Source organism: Tachypleus tridentatus, chromosome 12 (assembly GCF_004210375.1).
Source record: "Tachypleus tridentatus isolate NWPU-2018 chromosome 12, ASM421037v1, whole genome shotgun sequence".
NCBI lineage: Eukaryota > Metazoa > Arthropoda > Merostomata > Xiphosura > Limulidae > Tachypleus > Tachypleus tridentatus.
In genome coordinates this window covers 10,103,976-10,122,375 of record NC_134836.1, presented here as the reverse complement: position 1 = coordinate 10,122,375, position 18,400 = coordinate 10,103,976, and the positions used below count along the sequence as shown (strand labels likewise).

Genomic DNA, 18,400 nt, shown 5'->3' with positions numbered 1-18,400 from the left:
CCGTTGGTAAAAGAGTAGCCCAAGAGTTAGCAGTGGATGATGATGACTAGCTGCTTTCCCTCTAGTCTTACACTGCTAAGTTAGGGACGGCTAGCACAGATAGCCCTCGAGTAGCTTTGTGCGAAATTAAACAAACAAACTATTCTGATAAATGAGAGTCTTCCAAATTTAAAGATAGCAATTTCAAAATTATTTTCCATGTTTGGATCCACATTAGTGTGTGAGTCAACATTTACGACGCGAGATTTTCTCAAATCTAAATACAGCTCTCGGCTTACTGATATAAATTTAGAGCCGAAGCTAATATGCTCATTGAGCATAGATATTAAGCCAAATTTTACGAAACTTGTTGATGAAAACCCTCATCAATTTTCACATTGAAGGTTAGTTGAAATACATTTATTTTGATTCAAAAGTAACATATTTTAATTTTTTTAACAGTGTGGCCAACGTTGTTTTCATTAGCCGCAGTTCTGGCCACTATGAAAAATCAGTTTCCCACCCCTGTTCTGTACCAAAGCTATTAGTCATGTGAGGATCATAGTATTCGAGGTCGAAAGACGTAGCTTAGCCCTTATTTTGAGACCATTGGCAGTCTTAAAATAAAGTTTTTAATTGTGTATTTTGATAGTTGTAATTCCATTTCTGTAGAAATGTACCTTGAATTTTAACTTTTTAATATTAGTCCTAATAACATATCAATTATTTCATTGGAAATTTTTATTAATAATTTTAATGTTGTTAAATTATTTTTTCTTAAATTAATAAAGGTACTGTTTAAGTTACTTGCTATATATAATTAAACGTCATTACATTGATTTTATATAAATTAGAAACAAAGCTATCGTAGTTGAAATATAAACATGTAAAAGTCTTTTCATGATATATTTTACACTTGAATATCCTACTTTTTGTTTTCACACAATAGATGTAAAACTGGTGGTTTATATTTTTCTTATAGTTCTGCTATAAATCGCAGCTTATTATGCCTACTATTTAAATAATCCTAAAACTTTTCTACATGTTATTTCGTCTTTAAAGGAATAAAAGTGGGATCTATCTATCTTAGGGTTAAATTCTTCAGAACACTCGTCCATCGAATGTTTCTCGTAAAGAAATAGGAACAAATTATCAATACTGGTGATAATTTAGATACCATAATAACCCTGTCTGCCTGCTCATATATCTTTTGACTGACAATTGTATCAAGGGTTGCATCCAAAAGTATTATTTGTGAATGTTGATTGAATTCTATATCTACCACCACAGATATTATCAGACCAAGATCATTGTTAATTCTTACGCTCAAGAATCTTCTACCAATTTAGAAAATAGACGAGACTTTTGCAATAAACATATGCATTTCTAAATATATATTTACGTTTTCTATTGTCTTTACAACTGTCTCAAATAGTAAACTTGTCAATACTTAGTATAATATGTTTTTTTTAAAAAAAACTTGTTCATGATTATGTGTCAATATTAGATAAAATCGTTTTTTTTCGGACATCTTTCTTTATGAACTCTAGATAAGTTTTAAAAAATACCTGAATGTTATTCTGTATATCTTAGTAATTTATATTTACCGTCGTTTATCAAACTTTCTGTTTTAACATTTAATGAATTGTTTTGTAAATTAACTTATTTCAGACAAATCTTTTTCTTATTTCTTAAATTTAGTTTTTACTTTTAACTTATCTTGAAGTGTATTAATATAATCTGTTTTATTTAATTGTACAATTCCATTTCTATCGCCCTGCTTTTTTAGAGTTATGTTTTAACTCTTTTAACACATTAAGTGTTTCTTTTTCTTTTCGATTTATATTAAGTAACTTTCTGTGATCACTATATTTACGAAGAAATGTCAAGGCTATTTCTGTTTATTATGTTCTGATATTCTTAATATCCATTACTTTTGACCAAATATAAACTGTTTTAAGTTAACGTAAAAATATTTGAAAGTCTACATTTAAAACGTATGTCGAAAAATTAAAGATAGCCCTCGAGTAGCTTTGTGCGAAATTCAAAAAACAAACAAAGAAACTTATACTACGCTATTTGGGTATTTAAAAAAATCTCATGGTTCAAATCAGCACCTTGGCACATCATTTCGTACAAAAAAAGAGAGATGTTACTGTCAAAATAAGCTTTTTAACATAGTATTTGCTACAAAGATATATATATATATGTACAAGTTATTCATCCAAGCATAACATTTGGTATAAAATGAGAGAATCGAACTGTAATAGTGAGCCTTCTTAACGTACTATTTGGTATAAAAAAAAAAGAGGTGAATTACAACTATTTTAATATAACTTTAACCTGATATTTTGGTTCGAAGAGTCGTAATTATCAAAACCAGAACATGTCTGCTGTAAAATAGTTATTGTATTTTTAAATTAATTATTCAGTTCAATTGGTTCATCATTAAACATTGAACAGAAAGAGGAATCTAACGGTTAAGATAAGTCTCTTAACCTGTCATTTTTACAAAAAAAAAAGCGAAAATATAATGTACGAAAGAAAGTAGTGTACATTCGTTAGTTACAGAATAATATGAGATTGCTTAAGAAAAATATAATTTAATTTATTTCTAAAACCTTCATAGTAACCCATAATATTTTTTAAACCATTATGTGGTTATTTAGATGTGCTACACTTGTAACCGTGGTATTTATAATGACAGTAAACTAATCTGGTTATGTTGAACGTGATATTGTGGTACTTCAAGGGTAGCTTGGTTGTGTTAAACGTACTATAGTGATATTATAATAAAAGTAAAATAGTTTTGCTGTGTTTAACATATTAAAGTAGTATTATAATAAGGTTGGAATGACTTGATTATGCTAAACGTATTATTGGTAGAATAGCCTAGTTTTGTTAAATTTACTGTAATGCTATTCCAAGCAGGGTTAAATGGCTTGTTTGTGTAGAACAGTATTATAATAAAGGTAGATTACCTATTTGTGTTAATCGTAAGATAGTAGTATAATAATGAAAACAGGATAATTTTACTTAAAGTGGTGTTATAGTAAGACCGTGGGATTTGGTTGTGTTGAACTATTATTGTGGTATTGTAATGTGAATAGAATGTCTAATTTTTTAAACGTACTATAGTGCTATTTTTTATCAGGGTTGGATGGCTTGGTTATGTTAATCTTACCACAACCGTAATATGATAAAGCGCAGGATTGCTTGATTCTGTTAAACATATTATAGCGGTATTTGATCTTGGTAGGATAACTTAGTAGTCTTAAAACGTACGATAGTGATATGATAATTTCTGCACTGTTATTCAAGCAGTCAAATGTAGAAACGCTTCCTAAGCTACATAACGTCTTTGAAAAGTAAGATATATATGTAATTCTAGTTTTAAAAAAACAACAACAAACCAACATCACAAACAAAAGATGAAACCAGCACTTCTGAAATCCATTTTTCTCATAGAAATGTTACTTCTTTTGGCGCCCAATGCTTCAATAATTTAACCCACCCACACGTTAATAACAGGAATGTAAGGTTAAGAAAATAGTGGTAAATGGCCGTAGTTCTTTTACCACATAACCTGGCATGGCCGAGCGCGTAAGGCGTGCGACTCGTAATCCGAGGGTCGCGGGTTCGTGCCCGCGTCGCGCTAAACATGCTCGCCCTCCCAGCCGTGAAGGCGTTATAATGTGACGGTCAATCCCACTATTCGTTGGTAAAAGAGTAGCCCAAGAGTTGGCGGTCTTACACTGTTAAATTAGGACGGCTAGCACAGATAGCCCTTGAGTAGCTTTGTGCGAAATTCCAAAAACAAACAAATCTTTTACCACAGAAAAGCCTTAACTCTTTTCTCACGTAAATTATGTTAAATTCTGCTTTTTTTGTTACATTTTGTAAGGACATTACAAATAAAGAAAATACATTTTTAAGTTGGTGAATGTTGTTTGTTTTTTTAATTTCGTGCAAAGCTACTCGAGAGCTACCTGCGCTAGCCGTCCCTAATTTAGCAGTGTAAGACTAGAGGGAAGGCAGCTTGTTATCACCACCCACCGCCAACTCTAGTGCTACTCTTTTACCAACGAATAGTGGGATTGATCGTCACATTATATTGCCCCCACGGCTGAAAAGGCGAGCATGTTTCGTGCGACGGAATTTGAACCCGTGACCCTCACTTAACCCACCTGGCCATGCCGGGCCAATAGATGGATGTTTATCGTTTATGTACATTTTATTTACAACGTTTAAAGAGAAATAGTACCTTTGTAAGGCATTACCTCGTTAATTAGTATATTTATGCTTTTAGCATAAACATAATACACAGTACAGAAAAGGTGTTTATTGTTTGATTAAAGAAAGAAAACACAAACTAATCGAAAGGAGAAAAAATTTTAAAAAACGTTGTGTCTGGTGTTGCTTAGCAATTAGCGTATCGGATTGCAGATCGGATGTTCTAAGGTTTGAAACATTATATCACTGAATACTGTGAAGCTATGGATGCGTTATAACAGGAACAGTCAGTTCCTCTACTCGGATTAAAGAGTCTGATCAGCCCTTTAAAGAGAGTGGGTAGTACTGAAGACCTTCATCTGGTATCGCTCAAAATTAGGAAGAGAAATATCTAAATCCTTGTTGTTACTGTTTTTTTACCTGAACGTTTTAGGCTAAATGTATATGCTATTGTTTATTATTAAGCATATAACTACACCAAGGGGTATCTGAGCACAAGTACTCGAGGGCACTCTCAAGTTGCAATTTCCAGTTCCTTCATTATTCTATGTGTATCTAAATATAAGAAACTGTGGTTACAGATACAAAGTTCAGTACTTTACAGATGTTTCATAATTTTTGATGAAACAGAATTTCAGCATTAAGATATAAATAAAATTCTGTTTCAGTTACAAATCAAGTGTTACTTTCACGAAGTACGCGGACTTAAAATCACACAACGGTATTTCTATTAAGGCTTAACAAGTTACAGCAAGCAGCAACCGAGTATAGAGTTTGTGACTAGAATAAATAATTGTTTGTTTTATTTCTTTATTTACTGTTCTAAGTTTTAAGAAAAATAAGTTTTAGAACTTATTTATAAATAGTAATAATCTATATAAATATACAATTTATAATAATTGAAATGCGACTGTATACCAGTCCAATAAAACACAGCCAAGGTAGGTCGATTTGTAAAAGTCAGTTTTATTTTATTGAATATGGTAACGTGAGTGCATATGCACCGTCTAAATGCGTGTGTGTTTTTTCTTATAGCAAAGTCACATCGGGCTATCTGTTGAGCCCACCAAGGGGAATCGACCCCTTGATTTTAGGATTGTAAATCCGTAGACTGACCACTGTACTAGCGGGTGGCATGTGAATGCAACTTAAGTAATGCTAGCCAGGCACAACTGGAAACGTCAATATAATAAAAAAATAATTTATATAAATGTACAATGTTATAAGATTTAAACTATTTTGTCTAAACATTTATGTTTTCCTTTTATAATCTCTAGTCATTCTACCACGAAATAGGTATATTTTATGTTCATTTCCTAATTTTATATCATTGTTACAGCAAAATCTATTGAACCCCTACGGAGAATTGTTAGTAAAAATAATAAAAAATATATAATTTTTCTTATGAAACATACGATAAAACTATTCAGACCATATAAGGATTTCACATATGAAATTTGAAAAATTATCTTATGCATAAAAGTATTTTTAATTTTAAAATGAAAATTGCTTTGCATGTTGAATAGGCAACATAAAAAATAAAAAGCACGAGAAAAACTTAATTTAAAAATCTGATATTTTGCATATGAAAGTGTGATAGTGGTTACTGATAATGTGCTAAATTTTGTAAACATACGCTTACCAATTTAAAAGTGATACAATGAAAACTATAACAAGCACAAAATGGTTGCAAGGTCTGTCCAAGGGACCGAGCTGGTTTTAAATTGAATTAAGTGCCATCTGTCTGTTGTTTAAATAACGGATAAATTTAATATATATATATATACTAATTAAAAGACCAAGAAGATAGTATCTACACTTTCGTACGCCCAATTCAATCCTGCACACTGAACACACACACATTAACTTAAGAGAGCGTTTGGAATATTTTAATCTCGTCTTCAACGCTAGAGGGCAGTAAAATAAATACTTTTGACGTTTCGATTTATTTGTAGTAATCGTTTTTTTTTTTTTGTATCTACAAAAACGTTGGTAACGTCGTCGTTCCAGACGAACTAGGCCCAGCATGGCCAGGTGATTAAGGCCAATCCCACTATTCGTTGCTAAAAGAGTAGCAAAAGAGTTGGCGGTTGGTGGTGATGACTAGCTGCCTTCCCTCTTGTCTTACACTACTAAATTAAGGACGGCTGGCGCAGATATCCCTCGTGTAGATTTGCGCGAAATTCGAAACAAAACAAACCAGACGAACTGCTGTTCGAACAGTACGATTCGGAATTAATCTTCAAATTAAGATAAATCTTCAGACTTTTTAACCAATTCATTGATCACCATTTTAATAAAAGTCACTTTTAAGCGTTTATATTTTTAAAATAACTGAATGCATGTATGTGTGTGTTTTTTTTTCTTATAGCTAAACCACATCGGGCTACCTGCTGAGTCCATCAGGGGGTATGCATGTTGAGTCAGGCTGTACCAGCTTTTGAATAACGCTACCTTGCTCTATTTTCATAATATTATGCTTGCACTTTTAGCCGTGGGGCCGTTATAAAGTTCAATCAATCCCACTATTCGTTGGTGAAATGGTAGCCCAAGATTAGAATGTGGGTGGTGATGACTAGTTGCCTTCCCTCTAGTCTTACACTGCTAAATTAGGGACGGCTAGCGCAGATAGCCCTTGTGTAGCTTTGCGAAAATTCCAAACAAACAAACAAACAAAAACGATTTTAATTGATTGATTTCAACCCTAGAATATATTTGTCACCGTTAGATGTGTACCCAGTTTCAAAATCCTTTTAACATCGATAAGTAGGCTAGGCTTCTTTCAGCATAAAAAAATTATAAAGACTGGGAAAAATAGCCAAGAACGGTTTGCTATAACAATATACAATTTCTCAAGAGCCTCGCACCAAAAACAAAGAAAATGTTAATATTAATATGAAAAATAAGAAATACGTTATTGGTTTAAAATGTATGAGCTGCCATTACGTGTTAAGGTGTATTCTTTACACGACTGTTCTTTGTTCATGTCGTTCAGAATTATCATGAAAAGCAACGCGGACTCTCTGCGCATACTCTCGTCTCCAATGATAAGCTGACAGACAAGAACGAAGACACCTAATTAACAAATTAGGGAGTCAAACCATCACTATGTAGCTCACACTAAGAACCGAACAGTCCTGATACCCACCCATAGTAATCAAAGTAACATAATTTTAATATATGAAATATATTACTTATCGTTGTCAAGACTTTACACGGACACGGCTTCTAAAATAAAATTCAAGTTTTTGAATTTCGTGCTAGACGTAGCTACACGTAGGCCATCTGCGCTAGCTATCTCTCGTTCAGCAGTGTAAGACTATAGGGAAGGAACCTAGACATCACCCCACCATCACGTCTCGAGGGTATTCCTCTACCAACGAATATGGGGATTGACCGTCTAATTATAACGCTGCGCTGAAAGGGCAAATATGTTTGGTGCGGGAGGGGTTCGAAACCGCGATTGTCAGATTAAGAGTCGAGCGTCCAAATCACTTGGTCATGCCGGACCAATACGAATGGATGGATGAATGTTTGTATTACATAAATTAATATGCGGAAAAACGTTTTACAATATTTCAAATAATATCAACGCACGAGGCTTAACAAGAAACCTAAAACAGTGAGAAATTAAATGTACTCAGTTGATCTCGAAAACATTTTCAAAAATGTGATTTTTGTCATTAAGTTTCAAATGTTGCCTTACAGCATTTGAAATAAATCAGTACAAAATGCTTTAGAGTTTCCTTAAATTGTATATGTTAAATGACTTGGAAAAACCTGGCGTGTTGTACAGCTAAGAAAAATTCGACATTTGGCGGCTTAAAAAATTTCTAAGAATTATATGACTTAAAATAGAAATTCTATTGGTAAGTCTTAGAAAAAGTAGACGTACTATACGATTTATGAAAAAAAAACAACATAAAAAACACTTGTCATGCTGTATGACTTACAAAAACGCGTTTTGTTACACGTCTATACCAGACTCGGAAGATTTTAAAAAAAACATTATTTGAATCCTTTGCAAGATGCCGCCAAAGTAGATATCGTCGTGCGTTCAGGGAAGAATAACAAAATAGAATTATTGAAACGACATATTGATTTTTGGATAGTTATGAAAGTTTTATTTATTTATTTGTTTTCAAATAATTGATGCTCTCTGCTCCGGCAGGTGAGGACACGAAACATGGCTAGCAAACACACTATAAGTAAAACTGACAGGAATTTGTTTTTTAAGAAGCACAATTTACAATGTTGCAAACCAGTAGGTATGTAATAGAAAAGAAGAAATAAATTGTTGTAAAACAGTATGTCTAATAAGGAACGCGATATATATTGTTGTAAAACAGTATGTCTAATAAGGAACGCGATATATATTGTTGTAAAACAGTATGTCTAATAAGGAACACGATATATATTGTTGTAAAACAGTATGTCTAATAAGGAACACGATATATATTGTTGTAAAACAGTATGTCTAATAAGGAACGCGATATATATTGTTGTAAAACAGTATTCTAATAAGAAACACGATATATATTGTTGTAAAACAGTATGTCTAATAAGAAACACGATATATATTGCTGTAAAACAGTATGTCTAATAAGGAACACGATATATATTGCTGTAAAACAGTATGTCTAATAAGGAACACGATATATATTGTTGTAAACCAAAACGTCTGTAAGGAGAACAAGGATATATATTGTTGTAAACCAATACGTCTTTTCCGAGAAACAGGATATATACTGGTATAAACCAATATTTCTGTAACGAGAAGGTTGTGGTGTAGTGGTTATCACATCCACCTAAAACGCGAAAGGTCCGAGGTTCGATCTCTGGTAGGCATATTTTAATTTTCGGTCCCGGCATGGCCAAGCGTGTTGAGGCGTTCGACTCGTAATCCGAGGGTCGTGGGTTCGAATCACGGTCGCACCAAACATGCCCGCCCTTTTAGCCGTAGGGCGTTATAATGTTACGATGTGACGGTCAATCCCACTATTCGTTGGTAAAAGAGTAGCCCAAGAGTTGGCGATGAGTGGTAATGACTAGCTGCCTTCCCTCTAGTCTTACACTGCCAAATTAGGGACGGCTAACGCAGATAATCCGAGTAGCTTTGCATGAAATTCAAAACAAAGAAACTGTAACGAGAAACAGGATATATACAGTTTAAACAAGCAGGTTTGTAACTAGAAACAGGATATATACAATTGTAAATCAGCAGGTCTAAAAGGGAAACTACAAAGTAAGAAACCACTCGGTATCTTATTCGTCAGACTTATGTTGTGAAATAATGCTTTGATTGACTTCTGAGGGACTTTGATTTGAATATGAAATGAAATAAACATAAACAGAATATTGTACAGAAATGTATTATACTTACTGACGATGAAAGTGAATATTTTAAATACAAAAGTAACAAAATGGCTGATGAACTAACTAAAACCTGAATAATATTACCTCCATAAATGATCAACACGAACGTCCTAATTAAATTTAAAACGTTTCCAAATCTCTGATGTTTTTAATCAGCTGGCAAAATTAATTTAAATAAAATGATATATATATATACATACACACTTTTTAATCACTGGCCCCCTAGTGGCTCAGCGGTATGTCTGCGGACTTACAACGCTAAAAACCGGGTTTCGATACCCGTGGTGAGCAGAGCAGAAATAGCCCATTGTGTAGTTTAATTCAAAACAACAACAACAACAACTTAATCACTGACAAATACAATGATATAAAATGAGGCATAACGTGCACAAGAAACGGTGTTGAATGTAATTGTTTTTCGTACAGAAACACGTTTCTTTGAGGGGATATGTTGATTTTAACTGTTTTCCTTAAACAAAAACAAAAATCATAGGTTTATTGCTAATTTTAAGAGTAGACTTTTGTTGAAAGTACACTTTGTTTTACGTATAGAATCAAATTGTGGCTTTATAGCTGAACTGAAAGATAAATATATCTTGTTTATAAATTCGGTTTTATGAATATATACTAAACAACTTCTAACATTGTTCCACATTTGAAGGATAAGCATGTCTTGATAGCAAATTTTGTTTTACATACAGACTAACATTAATTTCCAACTTTGTTCCTGATTTAAAGATCTGAGTGTTATTTTATTTCTAGCTTTTGTTCCTGATTTAAAGATCTGAGTGTTACTTTATTTCTAGCTTTTGTTCCTGATTTAAAGATCTGAGTGTTACTTTATTTCTAGCTTTTGTTCCTGATTTAAAGATCTGAGTGTTACTTTATTTCTAAATTTTGTTCCTGATTTAAAGATCTGAGTGTTACTTTATTTCTAAATTTTGTTCCTGATTTAAAGATCTGAGTGTTACTTTATTTCTAGCTTTTGTTCCTGATTTAAAGATCTGAGTGTTACTTTATTTCTAGCTTTTGTTCCTGATTTAAAGATCTGAGTGTTACTTTATTTCTTGCTTTTGTTCCTGATTTAAAGATCTGAGTGTTACTTTATTTCTAAATTTTGTTCCTGATTTAAAGATCTGAGTGTTACTTTATTTCTAAATTTTGTTCCTGATTTAAAGATCTGAGTGTTACTTTATTTCTAACTTTTGTTCCTGATTTAAAGATCTGAGTGTTACTATATTTCTAGCTTTTGTTTTTGATTTAAAGATCTGAGTGTTACTTTATTTCTAGCTTTTGTTTTTGATTTAAAGATCTGAGTGTTACTTTATTTCTAGCTTTTGTTTTTGATTTAAAGATCTGATTGTTACTTTATTAATATCCTTGTTCCTGGTTTAAAGGTCTGATTGTTACTTTCTTTTTGAAATATGTTTAACACAACAAGTTTCTAAACAAATAATTATGTTAACATTTAACTTGGTTTATTTTATCCATATTCCTATATACGTTTATTTTATCCATATTACTATAACGACATAAATATACACTTGGTATATTTATGTCGTTATAGTAATTTGATATGTAACAGAATGTGTCATAATGTTATATTTTGTATCACAGACCGAGCAACTCGGTTTTCTATGGATTCTCTTTACCATGATTGTGGCTGGAAACGGGAGTGTAATGGTAACTTTAATGTTATCTAAGAACAGGAAATCTCGTATGAATTTTTTCATCATGCAACTTGCTTTGGCTGGTAAGACAATTTAAAATACCTCATGAATGGTAAAGGGGATAATTTTGCTAGACCAATTATTCTACTAGGTACTAAGTAACATGGTGAATAAAATGGAAACGTGTGGCCTTTATAGTGTACGTTGCTCCTGCAGGTAAGGTTACCTGATACAATAGTGTATACAAAACATGTGAAGTTAATCGTGTACGTTGCTCCTGCAGGTAAGGTTGCCTGGTACAATAGTGTATACAAAACATGTGAACTTTATCGTGTACGTTGCTCCTGCAGGTAAGGTTGCCTGATACAATAGTGTATACAAAACATGTGAAGTTTATCGTGTACGTTGCTCCTGCAGGTAAGGTTGCCTGATACAATAGTGTATACAAAACATGTGAAGTTTATCGTGTACGTTGCTCCTGCAGGTAAGGTTGCCTGATACAATAGTGTATACAAAACATGTGAAGTTTATCGTGTACGTTGTTCCTGCAGGTAAGGTTGCCTGATACAATAGTGTATACAAAACATGTGAAGTTTATAGTGTACGTTGTCCTGCAGGTAAGGTTACCTGATACAATAGTGTATACAAAACATGTGAAGTTTATCGTGTACGTTGTCCTGCAGGTAAGGTTGCCTGATACAATAGTGTATACAAAACATGTGAAGTTTATCGTGTACGTTGCTCCTGCAGGTAAGGTTGCCTGATACAATAGTGTATACAAAACATGTGAAGTTTATAGTGTACGTTGCTCCTGCAGGTAAGGTTACCTGATACAATAGTGTATACAAAACATGTGAACTTTATCGTGTACGTTGCTCCTGCAGGTAAGGTTGCCTGATACAATAGTGTATACAAAACATGTGATGTTTATCGTGTACGTTGCTCCTGCAGGTAAGGTTGCCTGATACAATAGTGTATACAAAACATGTGAAGTTTATCGTGTACGTTGCTCCTGCAGGTAAGGTTGCCTGATACAATAGTGTATACAAAACATGTGATGTTTATCGTGTACGTTGCTCCTGCAGGTAAGGTTGCCTGATACAATAGTGTATACAAAACATGTGAACTTCATTGTTGCTCCAGCAGGTAAGGTTTCTTTGTAAAGTAGTCAATACACGCTACTTTCTAATGTATTCCTCATTCTTGCTTATAGTTTTCTATATATATTTTAATTATTTGGAAGAATATTTGATTTTCATAAAAGTATCTAATATATGTTCAATAAGACAAAATTATAACAAAATAAGATTTTTTTAGTGTACAGGAAACATTTAAGTAAACGTATATTAATTTCACTGGTTTTTAATGAAATCCTTTCTTTATACTTTCAACGTTTGCTGAGTTAAATTGTTTCTTATATCTTCTTTATGGGTTTGACAAATTTCTGAAGAACATTGAGGCCGAAAATATAATTCAAAGATCTTAATTACATAGTTATTTATGTGTTTTGCTTCTTCACTACAGAGACTTATATAGAATTATATTACTAGATAAGTTATGTGCTAGCTGTCAATTTTATGATGTTCTTATAGATATGACAATGTAGAAAATGATTGTACCACGACATACATAATATCTGAGCTAAAAGTTTATGCCATCTCATCGTACGATATCAAAATTACTATTATTCGTATAACTGCTATTTTGGAACTGTGTTTAAATTTCTGAGTCAAGACCTACTTTGTCAATAACGGATATCATTTCAGAGATATCTCTATCGAATAAGGAAAAAAAAATGGGTCTAATCCTCGAGAAGTTTTCTTGGAAACATTTTATTAGAATTTATTAACAACAATATATATATATTTATCTAGCTGCCTGTAATTAATCCCGCAGCTTCGCGAATGAAATACAATAATTTTTATGTGAGGTGAAAATTGACAATCAGGGGAACAGTCTGCGTCAACCTTGGGACGGTCTATTGCTGTTGTAGTTCGTTTGTTTTTCGGACTTAATATGTTGCTGTGATAGACAAAACAAAACATCACAATTTCACTATTATTATCTGATCACAAGTTTATACATTTTATAATGTTTAATATTTTTATTTTAACGACTGTTGTTGTCAGTTGTAAAAGCTGGCTTGTCTTATAACTCTTTCAGATCTTCTTGTTGGACTCGTCCAAGTACTGACAGATATTGTTTGGAGGACGTTTGTAGATTTCTACGGCGGGAATGTTATTTGTAAGATGGTTCGTTATTTTCAGGTAAACACTACTAGTCATTCTATACAAGTTACAGTCTTAAGTTTGAAAATTAATTTTCGAGAAAATGAATATTCTACACATAACGAAGATTTATTTTCTCTTGAAATTTGCTTGACTGAATAACTTGAAAATAAAAACGAATTATTCTAAAATGTTTTAAGATTTAAAAATAACAACTTAGGTTGTATTATATTCATAATATTTTATATCTGATATCTTTTCACCTTCTTTTTTGTTTTCACCCCTTCGAATAGCTCTCCACCCCTCACCAGTTGTACAGCGGTAAGTTTGCAGGCTTATGCGACCTGTCATTATAACAACGAGCTTTGAACTTTGGAATTGTTGGTAATTTTAAAAGTTGACATCACACTATTCCATTAGAGCTCAAAATTACAAGATATTCGTTAGAAACTATCCATGAGAAAGAAAATAAAGAAAGATTAAAGACAATAAATTCCAATAATCCAATGAAACGTCACTGTATATTTTGTAATTAGATAACCTGTGAAAATAAAATTTTGCCAACTTGTATTGGTTACGTAGATCAAAATACTGCCTCAAGTGACAAAATTATTCTGGAACAATTCACGGTTTATATGGTTAATACACACACATAACAATTTACGATTTGTATAGATGCATTATTAGTATACATGTTAAACAATTCACGATATACTTTACAAATACAGATATAAAGCAATTTTATGATACATATGGTCACATGATCAACAAATGGACTGAAAGTGTGAAACTTACGTAAACAAGTGTAAATACTTGTTTGTTTGTATTTTATTTTAACGCAAAGCTGCACGTGCGGTATTTGTTCTAGCCGTCCCTAATTTAGCAGTGTAAGACTAGAGGAAATGCAGCTAGTCATCACCACCCACCGCGAACTCTTAAGCTTCTCTTTTAACAACAAATAGTGGAATTGATCGTAACATTAATACGTCCTCACAGCTGAAAGGGCGAGCATGTTTGGTGCGACGTGAATTCAAACCCGCGACCCTGAGATTACGAGATGAGTGACTTAACCACCTGGCCAAGGAGGAAGGCAGCTCTACTTCTTAACATATACTGCTAACCGTTGGGCTGTTCTTTTAGCAAGAAAATAAATCGAATCCGCGACCCTCAGATTGCGTGAATTAACCGAATGTTTTAATTATCTAAATGAACCTACAAATAAACAACTTATAATGTGCTATAAATCTTGAATATCCGTAACTATTTTTAGGTTGAACAGTTCTTTTAAATAACGTCACATCATTGTGAAAATGTGAACTTAACTCTCACCGAATTTTGTTCTTTTATTCTACATTATTTAGAGGTTTTATTTTAACCCTACTCAAATATAATCAAATAATAGCTCTGTAAACACAGTTTTAAATTGATTTCGTACTATTTAAAAAGAGGAAACTGCAAACAGCACAAATAGATAAAGAACCTTGTGTTTTGCAGTAAATTTATTATTGACCTCATAAAGAAATAAAAACTGGTTTGTAGCGCAAAGCCGTACAGTAGGTATTTCCACTTTGTCCATCACGGATTTAAACCACAAGTTTGTATTGTGAGGTCACAGACTTACCCGCTGACCCACCGGGAGACAAAGATTTATGAGATGTGGTGCGTAACTTCTCTGCTGACGAAGCGCAACTGTCGATCGGTTGATGTACGTACTACATATAGTACGAGTTGATACTTCATCAAAGGCTGTTACAAATAATATTGTGTCACACGTTTGGCTGATCTGAATAGGTCTGTTATTGAGTAAGTGGTGTGTGAAATTATTCTTCGTCTGGAAAACCGTATAAGACTAGCAAGGAAGCATTTGTTAAAATTTTATGATCAATTTTATATGCGTTTTGACATCATCGATTAACTTGTTTTCCAGGTTTTAGTTATGTATTCCTCCACTTATGTTTTGGTGGCGCTGAGCATCGATCGATACGACGCCATCACTCACCCGCTGAGATTTTCTGGAAGTTGTAGGTTTCGTGACTTTCCAAACTAATAGAAATAGAGTTGTTAATTAGAATATTCTGCCAATCATTCTAATTAATTTTTGAATTATTTTGTTTAAGACAAAAATAGGTTTATGTAGTATTATTATTATTAGTGTTAATTCTTCATGTTAATTATATTTTTATGAATAACATTTTAATATATGATGAAGTGAAAGTTTATGTTCTTCCTCTATGTTTAAAGACTATATAGACTATGCTCAGAAAGTATTTTATGTTTCTCAACGAACGTTAGGTTGGCTTTTATATAATAAAATAGTTTATTTTACTATTAATTAATTTGTTAATGACTTAGACACGTTGTAAATGCTGCTACAATTAGTACGTTTCAAAATTTAAGTGTTTCTTATATATCTAAACATAACTGTTAATATAAAAATCAAAAAAAAAATACCTATGTGTAATCCCATCTTTTACATTTTTGAAATAAATGTACTTATATTGCTAAATTATAAAAGTATGTAAATCTTGTATTCTATGTATTGTTACATCTAGAACTGTACTTCAGCGAGTACGAGAAAAACGTAATTAATTGTATATTCTTCATTTTTCTGTTAACCTAGGGAAGAGAGCAAAAATTCTGATCGGGTCAGCTTGGGGATTAAGTGCCTAGCGGCGAGTCCGGCAGTTTTTTTGAACAAAGAATCCTTAATTAAAGGTCGACTTCAGTGTTGGATTGACATGGAGAACTGGCAGTGGAGATTATACATGCCACTTGTTGCTGCTTCAGTGTTCTTTCTTCCTGCGATTGTTATCTCAATGTGTTATACGGTCATCGTGTACACCATCTGGACCAAAAGTAAATCTCTCAGTTATACTAAATCCAAAGGATCGACGTTCATATTGAAAGGTGAGATATTTATAGATTACTTAAATAAACAATCTTTAACAAGATTAACAGTTTTTAAGTGAGAAGTAGAAGATGCTGAAATCGAAAGAAAATGTTATCACTGATTCTCAAAGCCGCGATGCTATATGTTACTTGTTACGGAGTAAAAAATGACATACATGATATATATGTTGCTTGTAGCAAGAAATATTTCCTGCACACTGTTTCCAACTCGAGAAACCACTTATGAATCCAACTTTTTAAACGGATTTCTTTAATGGAACTAGCAATCTTTACATCTGTTTATTTAGCAATGCTCAGTAAGGTAAATCAGAGAGTGAATAACTCCCCTAAAATTATTCAAACACTTTCTGTATTTTATCATAAAACCAAAAACTCGCATATTAAAAAAAAACTAGCTAAATCACATTAGATTTAAAAGTATAAAACTATATCGTGTGAGGAAGGAAACTTACTTGTAAAATATCTTTGTTGTTACATTTTGTTTCAAGGTTAAAACGAATGCTGTCTTCAAACCATTTTTGATATATTTTCACATGAATAACTGAATGTTAACACGGTATGCAATACATTTCTCGAGGTTATAAGCTGTAACTCATATCACAATGAATTTTGCCGACACAATGATAGCTAAACCCCTCGAACTCTAAACTCCAAAATTTCATAGTATATACGTTGAAAACTTTAATAAAAGTGTTCGTTGTATTCCAAGTTACAAAGAAAATAATTTCTTCAGAACAGTGACAAGCTGTACAGAAACAGTCAAGATTTTATCTTTATGTTCCATAATCAAGTTTCAATTGTTCTACCCTCTAACTTTGAATTTACCATTAAGGGATATGCAAAGATTAACGGCGTTTTAATTTGGTTTGTTTTGAATTTCGCGCAAAGCTAGCTGTCCCTGATTTAGCACTGTAAGACTAGAGGGAAACCAGCTAGTCATCACCACCCACCGCCAACATTTGGGTTATTTTTTTATCAACGAATAGTGGGATTGATCATCGTAACATTATAACACTTCCACGGCTGAAAAGGCGATCATGTTTGGTGCGACGGGGATTCGACCTCGCGAACCTCAGATTGGTTGTGAAGGGCTCTAACCATCTATCTGGCCATGCCGAGCATTTAACGGAGTTTTCGAACGTGTCTCTATTTATATGCTTTGGTTGCAAACCTTCTTACTGTAAAAAGTTTTTATTTTCATAAACTTAATCCTAAGTACACGAAACTCAGTGAAGCCTGAATAATAGCCTGCATTCGTATTAATTTAGCTGTAACTTATACAAAAACAAAATATTATGATATGATAATATTGTGTAGTTTAATCGTGTTACGAGAAAAACAAAGATGACGTCAAATATCGCTTGAGCATCATTGACTTTTAAACAGTATATTGTTGGACGTTCTTTATTTTATGTTTTTTGACAATAAATTATTTTCCTTGGAAGGAACTCATACATCGATAAACCTCGCTTTCATGAGGTTATAAAATGTTCAGTTGATGTATGATCGTTTCAACATAATCAAATTAATGTATCTCGCATTCCTTAAAATAGCTTCCATCCTAGCTGTCTAAAATGATAAAGAAATTTTTCCTGCTGTTACAAACACGCCAAGAACAAACTAAAAATAAACTATGAATTGCATACAACATGTAAAGTCTTGACCAATCAGTGTCGTCCAATTTATCTACATTTTATCTATGTATTACTACTAACGTGCCGTGTGTAGATTACAAATAGGGGCTGTAAGCTAACTATATCAGTGTGTTTAATAATTAGGAACAGTTTCCTTTGTTTATACTAATTAAAAGCTTTCTCTACGTATGCATATAAACATAATCACAGAATGTTCGCTATCAACCAGCCTCGGTTCTCTGCCTGTTTATATTAATTTATAATTTCGACTAGTTATGTATATAAGCATCATAACTGTAGCAATACCGTTTAAACAACGTGTTTATTAATGATTTACCACTTCTCTGTATTTATGTTAATCTATGACTTT

At 32.7% G+C, this 18,400-nt stretch overlaps 1 pseudogene across 1 annotated transcript in view; it reads left to right on the top strand.

Annotated features, from left to right (window-relative positions):
- The window catches only part of LOC143234935 (cardioacceleratory peptide receptor-like), a 63,785-nt pseudogene that overhangs the window by 22,136 nt on the left and 23,249 nt on the right, over positions 1-18,400 (top strand). The window contains exons 2-5 of the transcript XR_013018859.1: positions 11,206-11,341; positions 13,422-13,525; positions 15,414-15,507; positions 16,107-16,393. The product of XR_013018859.1 is annotated as a cardioacceleratory peptide receptor-like (transcript). The remainder of the gene's footprint in view (positions 1-11,205; positions 11,342-13,421; positions 13,526-15,413; positions 15,508-16,106; positions 16,394-18,400) is intronic.